This window comes from Argopecten irradians, chromosome 1, assembly GCF_041381155.1.
Source record: "Argopecten irradians isolate NY chromosome 1, Ai_NY, whole genome shotgun sequence".
Classification (NCBI taxonomy): Eukaryota; Metazoa; Mollusca; class Bivalvia; order Pectinida; family Pectinidae; genus Argopecten; species Argopecten irradians.
In genome coordinates, this window is record NC_091134.1 from 57,863,038 (window position 1) to 57,879,508 (window position 16,471).

General features: G+C 32.6%; 1 long non-coding RNA gene across 4 annotated transcripts in view; it reads right to left on the reverse strand.

Moving 5' to 3' along the window:
* Positions 1–16,471, reverse strand: part of LOC138335094 (uncharacterized) — a 119,567-nt gene that overhangs the window by 43,634 nt on the left and 59,462 nt on the right. The window contains exon 1 of one of the 4 annotated variants that reach the window (XR_011210237.1): positions 10,270–10,430. The exons of the other annotated variants lie outside the window; for them this stretch is intronic. This is a non-coding gene — a long non-coding RNA (uncharacterized lncRNA). Of the gene's footprint in view, positions 1–10,269; positions 10,431–16,471 lie in introns of those variants that run through there. 4 annotated transcript variants of the gene reach the window in all.

The window sequence follows — 16,471 nt, forward strand, 5'->3', positions numbered from 1 at the left end:
TTCTACGACTTTCCATAGGAATAACCTATCACAATGAGTTCCATGCTTCAGGAAAGAAGACAGGCGAAACGCCAAATAGGTAAGAATACTTAGTACAGATAGTTTCCCTTACACCGGCGTTTGCTGTGTATAGGTCTAACGGAATATAATATATGGGTGCCTTCAACAATTTATTACGACCGCTCTGAGTTTTGATGGGACTGTTCCATGCATTTAATTTTAATGTTTTCCTTCTCCCCGTACCAACAGGAGTGATAAATTGAAGTAGCCTGGCTTAGGTGACCTTTGTCGATGAATTCTTTGGAAAGGTCGTTACTGTTAATTCCCATAACACGGGCATTACTATTCATAAATACTGAGTATTTATCCCATGTGAGGGGAAGCTAGGCCAAATTATGTTTTCTTCTGAGTAGCATTGCGCTGTAACCTAGCCTTCGTCACAAAAGGTATTAGGTTTATTGATGAGCTAATTCAATTATCGTTTTCTAAACGATCACCAATGAATATTCATCCGTATTGTTTGTGTAATGAAAAACGATACTCTGTTAGTAAATGTATATTAAAGTGTTACTTAAGTAAGTCGCTTCACGCTAAATACACAAGGATTAGTGATAAGATATCTAGGGTAATTGTTATCATATGGTAAAATGTTGACGCGAATTTGAATTATTTAAAAACAGAATAATTCATTTGTTATGTATAAACGTGAGATCGCTGTGTCAGTATGTGATGTTAGCAAAGCCCTGGAAGGGATACCGTTGAAATCTACCTCAATTAGGTAGTGATTAACATATCAGTGGATTTGTCTTTCAGTGATGAAAGATTTCAAAAAATAATATCATGCATTTCAATTCTTATACGCCTACGTAAAGAATACAACATAAACACACACACACATGATTTACAAAAAGCTTTACAAACAGCCCAAAATGGTAAACGAAGAAAATCATAATGTTACAAATTATCAAGATATTATCTGCATGTAAAACAAACGAAAAATGGAAAATCAATGTGTGGCTATATTTCTCCAGTTGTGTGTGTGTGGTTTTTTTTTTGTTGTTGTTGATGTTTTCTGTTGAGTTTTTTTCTTTTTCTTTGTAGAAAAATCAAGTTTTGGAAACTATTTTGCAATAGTTTGATATATTTTCCATTAGCAGAATATGACATGTATCATACTGTATTTGGAATAGAATTAGGTAATTATTCTGTATGGTATTTCCACTTTTAGATGCATTATCAAATGAAGGTTTGCCTGTTGCTATCAATTACCACTTCATTCTCTATCTGTAGTACATAGTTGAACAATCAGGACAAAATCGAGCGAGGTCACTTAATTTGATCTAGTCAATCATTACTATATCATAACATAAAACAGAAGTATACTACGTGAATCCTAAGTTTCTCAATTTTGTGAACGTATCGTTTCCATGGCTTTTATTCCCCTACTTGGTATTTTGTTTGTAAATCATTTAGTACCAATAAATTAGTATGATATGAAATATGTAAAATAAATATAAAATTGTTTCTGTTAATTAGTAATTTACTAAGTTACATATGTAAAATAGATATAAAATTGTTTCTGTTAATCAGTAATTTACTAAATTACATATGTAAAATAGATATAAAATTGTTTCTGTTAATCAGTAATTTACTAAATTACATATGTAAAATAGATATAAAATTGTTTCTGTTAATCAGTAATTTACTAAATTACATATGTAAAATAGATATAAAATTGTTTCTGTTAATCAGTAATTTACTAAATTACATATGTAAAATAGATATAAAATTGTTTCTGTTAATCAGTAATTTACTAAATTACATATGTAAAATAGATATAAAATTGTTTCTGTTAATCAGTAATTTACTAAATTACATATGTAAAATAGATATAAAATTGTTTCTGTTAATTAGTAATTTACTAAATTACATATGTAAAATAGATATAAAATTGTTTCTGTTAATCAGTAATTTACTAAATTACATATGTAAAATAGATATAAAATTGTTTCTGTTAATTAGTAATTTACTAAATTACATATGAATTTGTTTACAAAACATAAAAATAGATATATAAGCAAAGTCATATTACACTTTCAATTTATGTTGCAAAAAATCTTAATTATGCTATTCTCTTTAAAATTATATTGTTTCTCATGTAAATGTCACGTCTTAATTTGTTTTACGTTTTGTGTTTATACAATATCAAACTAAATTATATCTTTGAATGATTCGCAATATACATCTATCAATGTTATTTTGATTTTTCTAAAACATTCTCTAAATAGCACCATGCTAGACAATCTATAGCTCATCACAAAATATGAAAGTAATTAATATATATTTGCAATTTTATTACTTATGCAATGTAAATGTTTTGTAAATGTATTCAGATTGAAGTTTAGGGACTAGAAATTATGCATATAATACACTCGTCACTCTTTTCAGCCGATATTTTGCTTAATGAATAAAATATAACTAAAATGAATATATATATATGTGTATAAATGTGTAACTTTGTTTAAGAAAGTGTAGGTAAGCTTACACCATATGCATTAGCAATCACTGTATTGTCCGCCAAGTGACACATGTTTTTGGTTCAATTTCAAAGGAGATTGCTACACAATTATTCTCATTTAAAGATATTCTTTATTATTGTTCGATAACCATTCAGGAAATCTGCACTTTCTTGGTGTAAAAACCGAGCCGGTAAAGTTTATGTGTTCTTGGTGAGCTCAGATCCGGTATTCTATCAACATCATTTGTTCCTATCAAATTCCGTAAGTGAACATTTCGTGTGAGATATCTCAGCTTTATAAGGTAAGTACTTAATTAGAACTGATAAGAAATAGATTACATTGACTTACGCTCTGTCAGAGATTTAATCAGACGGAACAGGTAAATTTTAATTAATTACTATTTGTTCCTGTAATTACATATACTCACATATCTTGTATATAATATCTAAATTAAGTAATGCAATTATAACAGTCTTTCTTGAATCAATATCTTATTTGAGTTATTGATTAAGTCATTAATTCTGCCTGTAGAATTCTGGATATAGTGATAACCCCCAGGGACTGTTCATCATCCCTTTAAGTGATGTTGTTTTAGTAAATACAACACTGAATTTGCTATAGTATGTTTTTACATAGCCGCTAGTTGTCTCCATGAGGTTGATGAAAACCAATTTCATTAGAACTGTATAGTTGTAGGGGCATGCTACACAGTCGATCAAAGGGGCTACACTATTGATAAATTTACCCGGCGAAATCTTCCGCAATTGAGCAAACGGCAAGATCTTGCCGATAATGACATTGTACCAGCGACAGTTTCAAACGTCTTAAACATAATCAGTTTATTGGATATCTGATTAGACCTGTTCAGTGACCCGCGACGAAATATTATTGAAGTGTTTCACACAAGTTTCCCCCGATATTTGTCACCATCCTGTGTACGTTCCGGAGATTATTTTTGTGTTACTAGGCCATCTTGTATTCCGGGGATACAACACCAGACAGGGGTATTTTTTGTTTGATTGATTGAGCTGAGCGTCATATTATGTTGTATTGGAGATAATGACAATCATCAAAAGAAATCCCAACTTTATTGTCACTTATATTAAAAAATTGAAACAGTTCTCTGATTATTTTGCTTAAAATAATAATAATGATAATAAACTTTATTTACGAGGATGGAAACCTGATTAAGCCAAGGGCTAATCTCCCTCAGGGTCCACAGCTTCTCTGACATATTGTGTGATTCTATTGTAGTTTTCACTGAACATGACAGATGATGGAATTGAAACATACCAAAATGTATCTAAGCCGTCTTAACATTATTTTATCTTTTATATTTCTATAAAATTAATTTGTATCCAAAGATGATAATGTCGGTAACATCGCACACACGGGTTTGAAACAGTGAAATAAATTTGGTATGGATACCACTGTTCTGTTTAATTTACTGATAGAAATTTACTAACGAGCGTAGTCACTTGGAGCTAAGTTAATTGTATAAGGACATTATCATAATTAAAGTATGTCAATACCTCTGAATATTTTAATTGGTATGCTCGAAATCATTCATTTAAAAGTATTACTTTTATATTAGTAAATTGTTGATATGTGTCTCATTATACAGAACAAATACTTTGCTGATAGCAATGCTATGAATGTATTGATAATTACAAAAGAGCATCGAAAATATATGATATTAATGTTTCCAGCTTTTATTTATTAGCATAAAAATGTAAGCTTTCGATCAATTTACTGTTTATCAACATTGTTTACATTATAAACCTCGTATTTAATATAAACGGTATATATAAAATATGTAAATATACTGCAGATCAGAATAATGATAATGATCAAAACTAAAACAAATCAACATTCAACTACTTGATTTTCAATACGCTAGCGTAGTGTTGTGAGTGTTCTGGGCGCACGTGAGCACGTGTTGGCGTCACATGTTGTAATGGTATCAATTTCAACCTCCACTCAATCATAGTAATTATAGATCAAGTATGTTTGACATTTGTCAGCTTCACCAACTGAGGTCATGGCCCCACTCTACAACTACTGTGTATGACTCAGTGTATGTTATGGAAAATTATCATGATCAGAAGATATATTATCAAAGTTATGTCTAAATTGCTCCATTCAATTTGACAAGAATAGGACTGTTGACATAATGGTTTAATCTGTAGTTAATAGCACCAGGCAAATAATTGGTCAGCTTGACAATTTTAATTAAATGCATTGGATTTAAACGTACATAAACACAATTTATTATATCTTTATGATGTTCCAAGTAAAAGATTTTTAAAAATCTGAAGTGTAACTATTCCTGATGAGAGCTATATCTCGACTGCGCTATCTTGTTTCAATCATGTAAATAATTACATTATGCTGTGCCAGTATTCCTACGAGACTAATTCGATCACTGATAATAACGTAATCAGTTTATAAATCGAAAACGACCACAGAACTCCATGTTGATAGTATTCCATTCATCAGAACTGTCGACTTAAATCGTGGAATTTCTTCTTAAAGGATTACATAGGATGATAAGTTTGATTTGTTAATTGAGTAAATATTTGCCTTGCTTTCTGTAATGTCGTGACATTTTGTTTTGTTGTTGGTTGAGGCTAAGATGCCACTACCACAGGGAATTATACAGAGAAGGGTCATATAGGGAATATTTAACTTTCGATCATGTTCATACAAACCTTAGTATTCTTCATTGACTTTGCTGTTCTAGTGGACTCTCCAAACACAAAGGTGTACTCGCTTAAAATAAAGTGCACGTTATAGTTCAAATGATCAAGAAGAGCTGTTATCTTATGTCAAATTAGAATACGATTCAAGTAAGTAAAATGGAAAGTTCAAACAAAGTCAAAGATGTTCAACCCAGCCTTTAAAAATGTTTAAATTCATTTTACTTAATTTTCCTGTTTGGACAGGATAGATTAAACAACATAAAAATGGTTTAATATTTCAGATGTACCTTTTACTTACTAAAGAAGTTTTACATTAACTGATTAGAGAGAAAAAAGTTGATTTTCAACAATACCGAAATAATTGTAATACTGGAAAAATGATAAATACCGAGAAAAGACAGATTGTAATTCACAGGAAATTATTAAAATACGTGATATTAGATTTAAAGGTATGTGCATCCTTACAGATAATTTAGGTCCCAATACTACGTCGACTATGTCTAATACGATCACATGAGTAGACCACTTTCTAGGGAATTTTAACTGTGATGCACTTTTACAGGTGTTTCAAAATTCAAAACATAATTTAGATAAGGGAAGACCTCTTAGATAAAATTTTATGAAAAATCTTTCGCTTCAATGCTTAACTGAGGAGTAAAGTTGTATTTAAAAATATTGATATATTTCATTGCAAACCTTGAAAGAAATAAATGTTTGCAGCTTTTAAGAATGCACGTTTGCCAATACTGACATGATGGATCAAAGTTATTTCTAAGGCTTTTGTGAACGGATTTCGTTACAGATACGCCCTGTTAGGTTTAAATATAATATCATTTTATCTTTGTCAATATTAAAGTCTAGATATGGGAAAAGGGGGTTTCTATTTGTTGTCATTTCAATGTACTACGAATGCAATTTTCAGCTTCGTGTTAATCTTAATGAGTTTTTCAGGAAGCTATTGAAACTGTAGACGGGGAAAAGTCATAAGGCTTAGTGGTAGGGAAAGGCGACCTGTTTTTATCCTTTGAAAGTCTTCTCAATGGTACATCTTATAAATGTATGATAAAAAGGTATCGTGTCGATTTCAGCTATAAGTCAGAATCAGCTTGCTAAATCATCGTATAGAGTAGGTATAATACCAAACAAATAAAATTAATTACGGGAACTACCCTAGTGAAAGCACTTTCATGGGTACTGCTCACCGCTTGTTAAACCAAGTAGGGAACCCCACACCTGCTACCATCACGGTCCACCGTCCACATATACGGTATTGTCCGGGGAAACAAGTAAGAACGAGGCGATGGAAGAAAGATATTATAACCATGTAAAGGTTTTCAACTCTAATCACGCAATCAAATTTCACGGCTAGGCCAGAGCTTTTGATAATTTGGGAAACGACATCCATATCCAAACTGACGGACACTTTTAATGAAGACTATTACAAACGTTAAACTGTCAACATCCTATTCATAACGGAAGTGTTTAATTTGGCTTGTCAACTCTTAGAGAACACATCTGATAAAATTGATCATAAGTAGAAAACGTATTTAAATACATACAGCCAGTCCTAACTTAATGTTGTTAGGTAGAATAAGATCATCTTTCATAATGATTGGGTTTCATCAATTTCAACATTTTTGTGAGACAATTTAACAACCATTTCTTAATAATATTTTTTAACATATGGTTATCATATGACATGATAACAGTGAATAATTAGGGTCTTATCATCTCTTAAGATTATAAAAGAACACTGTATTAGATTTTATCATAAGGCAATCACCAACTTCATGTTAGGAAAAATACAATTTAGAACATGGAGGCACTTCCAACTGATATCAAATATTGTATGATATCTATTTAAGACGTAAACTATATATAATCAATATACTTATGTTTTAATTCAAATATATATTTTATTTATGTGATAACCAGATAACAGTAGTTGAGGTTATTAATTTATATTGCACAATTATTATTGCAACACATGTTCATCCCTTTTGTACTGTTCTGGAATGTTCATGTATAACATATTTTATATTTCTCTCGTTTTCTACTTTCATAAATATAATCGTTTTGTTTTGTTCTCATTTGTTACAAACATGTATATATTTTATTATTGAGGTTTTGTATAGAAATGAAATAATACCACAGTATAACGATTATTATTAAGATAAATAAAAATTGTAATTTCTATGAGTTTCAAATATTAGCTTTCAAGCATTTCTTTTTACATTGTACTAAATTATTGTTATATAATAAGAGATGTTGTGGTTTTTTTTAGCCCAAACACTACATACATGTGTATGATATTTTGGTTGTTTAATTCTACATCCGTATAATTATATGAGCATGTATAAAAAGTATGCACTATTTTACTTCCACATTCATTGTTGATGTATTAAAAACCAGCTTGAATTATAAACACATACACTAATACAAGGAATACAATGAAACATTTCTTACATTTTAGAAAAGCAAGATTCTATCGCTTTTTCATATATTTCACGTCTGAAGATTATTTGATATCCTTTGTAGAACTGTAGCGCGGACTGCTGACATTATGACATGTCTGTATTTCAAGGGGCCGTGGAAAGTGCACCACCATCACATTCAGTGTTCAGATCAACGTTGGTGAAAACTGGGACTAGAAATTCTCCGATAAATGACTTTATCGACGGTGAGAACAGGTTTTCGTGCAATTTTTGAGTGTGTTTGTTGGAGCACAAAAGTGGCGGATTTAGAAAAGTTATTGGAAAACCCAGCTGTCAGAAGAAAGTCAGGGATATTTTCCTGCGCAAAGCTGATAAATGACACAAATTCTTTTGTTCGGTGAGTTCAATTGATAACGTCCACGTTGGGTTTGATGGATTGTCAGAAGGGATAAAATGGATATTTGATAGAAGCAATTTCCATGGCAGCTATTATTGCTATCCTGCCAGTGCAAAAATATCACAAGATGGAGGAGAAATTAGTTGTCCCCGAACCTCCCGATGGCCCTATACGTGTTCCGAACACCGTCCAGGGATGTTTTTTTCCAAAAAGAAACAGACCTTTTTATTTTTCAGTAAATGCTCTCGCTGTTTAGTTCATTAGAACCCTGCTTGCAGGGTCATCTGTAATCGCCTTTCAGCTTCACAGCAATACATATCTAGCAGCGTTTCCAAGGGTGGTAAATTACATTTTTGTATAAGCATTGAGGCGTGAAGTACTTAATTTGGAAATACTCGTCGCTCATATCGTCAAATTGTGCGGAAATATTAAACTGATATAGAATTGATAACTGACATTAGCTCCAACCAAGCAAAGGACTCTTGGATATTAAGGCTAATTGCTCTCATTAAGATACACTCGTAGGCCAGCGATAGCGTCGGTGAAATGGAAAGTTCAACATTTAGTCTATACTTTAAACGCTGTTTTAGACGAATCTGACATATATTCGATATAACTGTATGGTATTAGCTGCCCCGCTCCCTACCCTGTCTGTGAAAACTTTTGACTCATACAAAGATCACAACCTCTGTTGTGTCGCCATGATGTTTGTGAAAGTCCTCATTTTAACGTTTTTTTAACTTCCGCTCATTCCATTCATTGTAGTATTATTGTTTAATATTTCGATCATAAAAAGCAATGTAATATAATGCTTCTTTGAAATTTTTGCAAATACGCTCAATATCTAAATGTTATAATATGAAAAAAATATTTTATTCATTAATGGAATAAACATTGTAAAATATTTTATTCTTCGGTTAATGCTCTTTATAGAAATACTAAATTATTTTCTATTAATTAATATTGTTTTATGCATGTTTATTTTTTTAAAGAAGAAAAGATATAAAACTTACAGCACACGATCAAGTAAATTTGTGGATTATTTATATTATGGTATCGTTTAAAAATATACAATATTAGAAAGTATGATTATCTGGTATTCAATATGCTTGGTTGATATTTTTTTCAATTTTGAGCAGCAATTATTACATTTATGAATTTGCCAATAAAACAACCATTGTTATTTCTGTAATAAATAATAATATCAAATTTCCAAATAAGGCTAAATTATCACATTTTTTTTCATTTATTGGAGAGGAAATATTTCAAATAAAGCTACAAAATTGTAATATACATATATGAAAATACAACTTTAAGATAGATCTGTATCTACACTACCATGGTCCCATTGTGGTAATGAAATGATCCGCAAAGATGTGTTGGACTATACTCTGACGTTTATCATCAACCCACGTGAATAGTATATTTTTATTGGTACTAAACCAGTCGTATAAACAAGGTAACTCTATCCATTAAAACTGATGCTCGTCATCAACGACTTTGATTGAGGTGCTAGCCACTAGACCGAAATAGTGTCATTCCGAAACTTCAACTATATATGTATTGTGTAATTCCTAGCAAATGTGAAAAAATACCGGCTTGTTATATTATCTATTTTTTATCATAAAATACATTAATCTCTACGAACATATGATAACTGAAAAAATATATACCACTGATAAACAATTATTAGTGGTGTACAGACATTTAAATAGTAGTACACATTTATTGTACTGTACGCAATTATTTTACATTAATATATGTTTGTAAAATGCTGTGTTAATCTGTAAGACTTTTAAATATTTGTTTCCATTTAATTTGTATTGAATGACTCCTAAATATATAATTTTTGTTCGTGCAGATGACTTTCACTGTTTTCTTTAAGAAATAAAAGAGAGTAAAAAAATATTAATATTAAAGCACAGATCTTTCAGGTATACCGTTCACAGTGACTTGTCTCGTGACAGTTTAAATGATGATGAAAATCACAATATTTTGTGTTAAGACACTTGATATCTAACAATCTCGCTTGGATTTTAACCACACGGATTTGCCCTGATTTATAAAGTTATTACAGACAGATATTATTTGCGTTAGAGCTTGTTGACGTTCTGACAGGAAATAACTTCTACCACTAAACCTGACTCGATTGTGATGTTATGAATCTTGGCGAAGAATTTGTTGCCTTATTTAGGAATGTGGATATACGGACCTACCTGGTAACCCGTCCGCTAGTGGTACAACTAGTGTATGTAGTATTTCCCATCTCCATCGTCCTAGTAAGTAAACATATATATCCATCTTTTCCTTTCTGTATACTGCTGCTTTCTCTAACCATTCTCCCTAAACCACCATCGGCAACGAATTGATTTGAAATACCAGCAAAGTAAGAGGAATACATGAATTTATTTGGAAGCGATTGACGGCTCAGATTACGAGAAGCAAGTGGTTAAAATTCAGCAGACAGCGATTAACAGGTTTTTCAGCCCTGTAAGTCCATTCCAATTTTCGGGCACGGACAATATGAATTACTACTCTCATGAATAATATGAATGTCAGATTAGGACACAGGCACAAGAAATTGCTAAAAGGAAAATAATCGGCGGATTTTAAAACTGACCATAATCTAGTAGAGCCCTTCACTCCCGAGGAAAATTAAATTGGAATTTTCATGAGCTGCCGAAATGAATGCAAATACGGCGCGCATACTAAGCGATCTCCTGCAGCTAAGATCAATAATATTTATAGGATACCGGCAGTGATTTTGTGTTCAAGCTACTGACAATATGTCTACAATATAAACAGTATAGCGGCTACTGATTCTGAAGTTTGTCGAATATTTTCTATTAAAATTCAAATCATGTTCATATAGCCCTTTATACGTACGTCCTAGTGTACAATAGAAATATGACTCTCTATTTAAATTTTAAATCATACGAATAATTACAATTCTACTCAGAATTGAATAATTATACGAGCTTTCCATATTGTGATTATGTTGTCAATATCCTCTATAATGTTGAACTACATGTTTATAAATTTGAATGACAAATACATTGTAATACTTTGACGTTTATGTAGTACATGTAATTACATAACTACTGCATGGTAGAAGCCAGTTTTGTCCTTTGCTATACCAATATTTAAATGAATAATGGTTGTTAAAAAGAATGATAAAAATCTTAGAATAAAATAATGAAAAAATAAAAATAATGAAAAAATAAAAACACAAATTATACAGATTATACCTTCATAGAGGGACATAATTTTCAAACAGATTGTCCATCCTGATGATACCTACAACTCACAAATGTTCTTCATTAGCATTTATAGTTCTATTATCAGTTGTCTAATTCTATTTACAAAATCCTTCAATTATTTTTTTTTTCATATATCAGTAAAATGACCTGATCCAGTTATTAAAATAATAGTGTTACATAATATATAGTTAAGAATGTAAGGGCATGACGCAAACAGCTTATATCATCCATGTAGGTAAATAAGTCAATACAAATACTAATTATTAAAATATATTACCTAACCTCAGTCCTAACTTAACCATTCAATATCCATAACAAATGTCTACTCAAGGCTAGTAAAATAAAAGGATTATCATAGTAATTTTCGTCAAATAAAATTTATGTTAAATCCAGCAAGAAAAAAAAATTCATGCCAAGCAATTGCATTGTTTTTACTTATCCGTGTCAAACTCAATGGGTAGAATATTACACAAAATAAAATTTATCTACATGAATATTAACCTCGATCCTTCATTATCAATGTGAGACACAATATATAATAAATGAACATCATTTGTGTTTTACTCAATGGGAAGGAATAGCATTATAACAAGAGTAGTTTAAATATAGACTTTAATGATAAATTCATTCAGCTTTTACTGATTTTAATTGCATGATAAAGTTCAAGGAGAAAAGGGAAATAAATAACCTGTTTTATTTGTCTGAAATAACACCCTATAATCTATTTTTGTATTTTGTACTCTAGTGTACATCTTAAACACTTTTAAACAAATTTAATCTAATTAGAATATCTTTCAAATAAATGTTGCCCGAGGTTACAGCTTTGCACGACAACATCAACAATATTGTTGCATATCCATATTTATATATACTTCATGGTTTCAGATTAACGACATGCATGGGTAGACCGACGTTGTTGTGAATACACCTATACTGTTTAGTGTTCTGCACACCATTAAATTGTTAATATTGATAGCTGATGGAACTCTGTCCATTCTCCCCAAGGAATAACAAGCTTAACCGTGCATATCGTAATGGACTGTGTCAGGAGCTGAGTGCAGTCGTAATACAAGTATAATAGTTGGAACATAAATAAAAAATCTGCTTTTTGCTGAGTATTCATTTACAACTGATTTTTGACTTGATATCCATCACTAAACCCGCAACAGTTCCGCGTATTACATGTCACCGAGCTACTGTAAGCCTGTTTTAATGTTTCAGTAGTGGTATAGCTCTCGTCACACATGGTTTCATACTAAAACAACATTTAAATGAGAAACAAGTTGTTTATGACAGAATTACCTCCCTTTTTATTGCTTTTTCGCTACCTTGTAACTTAAAACATATTGGTATATCCTGATTAATATCATAATAAATTTGAAATCAGAAATAAGTGGTACTGGTGTAACATCGTAAATCAACATTATGGCCGGTAGCAATTTTGCCACAGGTTGCAGCAGCCTTTCACGGCCATGAAACACTACACAAGCAGTTGCTCGTCCATTCTATAAAATTTCAGCCTGATACCACATTGTGTTGCACAATCAACAGTTTCATGTTTGATGTTTAATTAGCCGGGGAGTGCTAATTGACAACAGCTGTTCTGATGCCTATAACGACCGGTGAATCCGCGTCTCTCCAGAAATCTTGATACCTATTGTTGATTTCACACCAGATTAAAATAGGTCAATAGCCTTAAAACAAAGTTTGATAGCCGTTAGCTTTGTAAAACATATCTCCACTTGTGTGATAGATTTCAATATAAGTTAAAAAAATCAGACAGTAAATTCGTGCTCTGTTACTATTTCTGTTATTAGTTTGTTATTATCAGTGAAATAAAAACAATATGCGTGTTGCATGCAAAATGTATACCCATCCTTCAACACAAAGAAAAAATATCACTTAATTCAGAAAAAAAATCTACCTACCGGTAATGATTTGGAAATTAAAGTCATAATTGCAATAGGTTTGTTGTATATATGGAATATCATGATGCATTTACCAACAAAACAATACAATTTCCACACACGAATAGGAAAAATAGTTGGTTGATATCTAATAGTTGGTTGATATCTAAGACGTCTATTTCGGATTCTTTTCTCGATACTATGTAATTAATTAGAGAGCAAAACATATTTAAACTGTTTTAATGATATATACCGTAAACATGCCGGCATATTTCATAAACTGTTACAAATTTTAAGCATTTTTATTGTAGTCTTAATACTAGTAGTATACATGTAGACTTTGTGGTTTTATATCGATGTAGTATTACCTAAGAACGTGAAGCTAGACAGTTTCGATATTGATAAAGCCCGTAATCACTTTCCATATATAGCTAAATGGTGATTATAAATTGATTGGCGTTGGTGTAACATTTTACTAGCATACGACGTATTAATGTATATAAACACAAGATTTGTATTACGATTATGCTGTTGTATGATAACAAGGATTTATCATATACGTCCTTGAAGATAACAATCATGTTGTTTCGGACACTTTCCAGTACTATTTGTAATCCTACTACTTGGAGTGTCGGACACAATACAGTACTGTAACCCTACTACTTAGAGTGTCGGACACTGTCCAGTACTGTAACCCTACTACTTAGAGTGTCGGACACAATCCAGTACTGTAATCCTACTACTTAGAGTGTCGGACACACTCCAGTACTGTAACCCTACTACTTAGAGTGTCGGACACAATCCAGTACTGTAATCCTACTACTTGGAGTGTCGGACACAATCCAGTACTGTAACCCTACTACTTAGAGTGTCGGACACTGTCCAGTACTGTTACCCTACTACTTAGAGTGTCGGACACTGTCCAGTACTGTAACCCTACTACTTAGAGTGTCGGACACAATCCAGTACTGTAACCCTACTACTTAGAGTGTCGGACACAATCCAGTACTGTAACCCTACTACTTAGAGTGTCGGACACTGTCCAGTACTGTAACCCTACTACTTAGAGTGTCGGACACTGTCCAGTACTGTAACCCTACTACTTAGAGTGTCGGACACTGTCCAGTACTGTAACCCTACTACTTAGGGTGTCGGACACTGTCCAGTACTGTAACCCTACTACTTAGAGTGTCGGACACTGTCCAGTACTGTAACCCTACTACTTAGAGTGTCGGACACTGTCCAGTACTGTAACCCTACTACTTAGAGTGTCGGACACTGTCCAGTACTGTAACCCTACTACTTAGAGTGTCGGACACTGTCCAGTACTGTAACCCTACTACTAAGAGTGTCGGACACTGTCCAGTACTGTAACCCTACTAATTAGAGTGTCGGACACTGTCCAGTACTGTAACCCTACTACTTAGAGTGTCGGACACTGTCCAGTACTGTAACCCTACTACTTAGAGTGTCGGACACTGTCCAGTACTGTAACCCTACTACTTAGAGTGTGTCCAGTACTGTAACCTACTACTTAGAGTGTCGGACACTGTCCAGTACTGTAACCCTACTACTTAGAGTGTCGGACACTGTCCAGTACTGTAACCCTACTACTTAGAGTGTCGGACACTGTCCAGTACTGTAACCCTACTACTTAGAGTGTCGGACACTGTCCAGTACTGTAACCCTACTACTTAGAGTGTCGGACACTGTCCAGTACTGTAACCCTACTACTTAGAGTGTGGACACTGTCCAGTACTGTAACCCTACTACTTAGAGTGTGGACACTGTCCAGTACTGTAACCCTACTACTTAGAGTGTGGACAGTCAGTACTGTAACCCTACTACTTAGAGTGTCGGACACTGTCCAGTACTGTAACCCTACTACTTAGAGTGTCGGACACTGTCCAGTACTGTAACCCTACTACTTAGAGTGTCGGACACTGTCCAGTACTGTAACCCTACTACTTAGAGTGTCGGACACTGTCCAGTACTGTAACCCTACTACTTAGAGTGTCGGACACTGTCCAGTACTGTAACCCTACTACTTAGAGTGTCGGACACTGTCCAGTACTGTAACCCTACTACTTAGAGTGTCGGACACTGTCCAGTACTGTAACCCTACTACTTAGAGTGTCGGACACTGTCCAGTACTGTAACCCTACTACTTAGAGTGTCGGACACTGTCCAGTACTGTAACCCTACTACTTAGAGTGTTGGTCACATGCTTTAATGTCAACACTAAGCATACGTCTACGTCTCATTGTGATATATAATTACTGTCAATGTATAGTAAACCGTGTGATTATGACTATTATCGACCCGTAGTGACGATGATGAGGCTGTAGGGTGAGATTCTGATTTCATCGTATCTCGGCACCTGATCACCAAACTATGTCACATATGGTCTTCAGATGTTTTAGGACATAACCTCACGGCTTGTCGTTCATCAAACTAAGTATCAAAACATAACATTCCAAATGTCAACGGTTAAATATCAATACACATATGTTATTGTATGTTATAGTATTAAGGTATACAATTGTGTATATGAGGATATTGAGAATGAATAAATATGTCCCTATGTTTATTTTTATATTGCATGTCAAAACAAATTATTTACATCCATACATTTGATATATTTTATAATGAAGATATAAATACATGTATGATTATAATAGTAAGCTATGATAAGTTACATAGACTTTTTATATATAATGATACTGATATTAAAAGAAACGCCTGTATGTTTATATATTGCATGGCAAAAATCTGACAAAATGTTAACATCCATATACAAATGTATTTGATAAATGTCCTGTTTTGTGTACCATGGCAAATTCTGGCACCTGTTGTTACAAAATAAAGAATATTAACCAGTTTATAAAGTCTTTTCTTATCTGTAAATTTCCACACATATTTTAAATAAGCCGAAAATATCGTATGTTGTGTCGTAATGGTACACATTTTTAACATGTATGTTTCACAAAATGAAGAATGGGTCTAGTTCTGATTTTGTTAATATTTTATTTTGATTGATTCATCTAATATTAAAGAGTTTAACTCTCTGTATCATATAAAAACACTAATTCATACCAAAACAAATTAGTCCTGGCGGACGGCTGATATCATTACGATATATAATGTGTTTCAAACAACGAAATAGCCTGACTACTCCTCATAGTGTGCTGTATTGGTACACCGTGATAAACTGAAAATTACCACTTGTAACAGGCAATGGCAGGCATTCA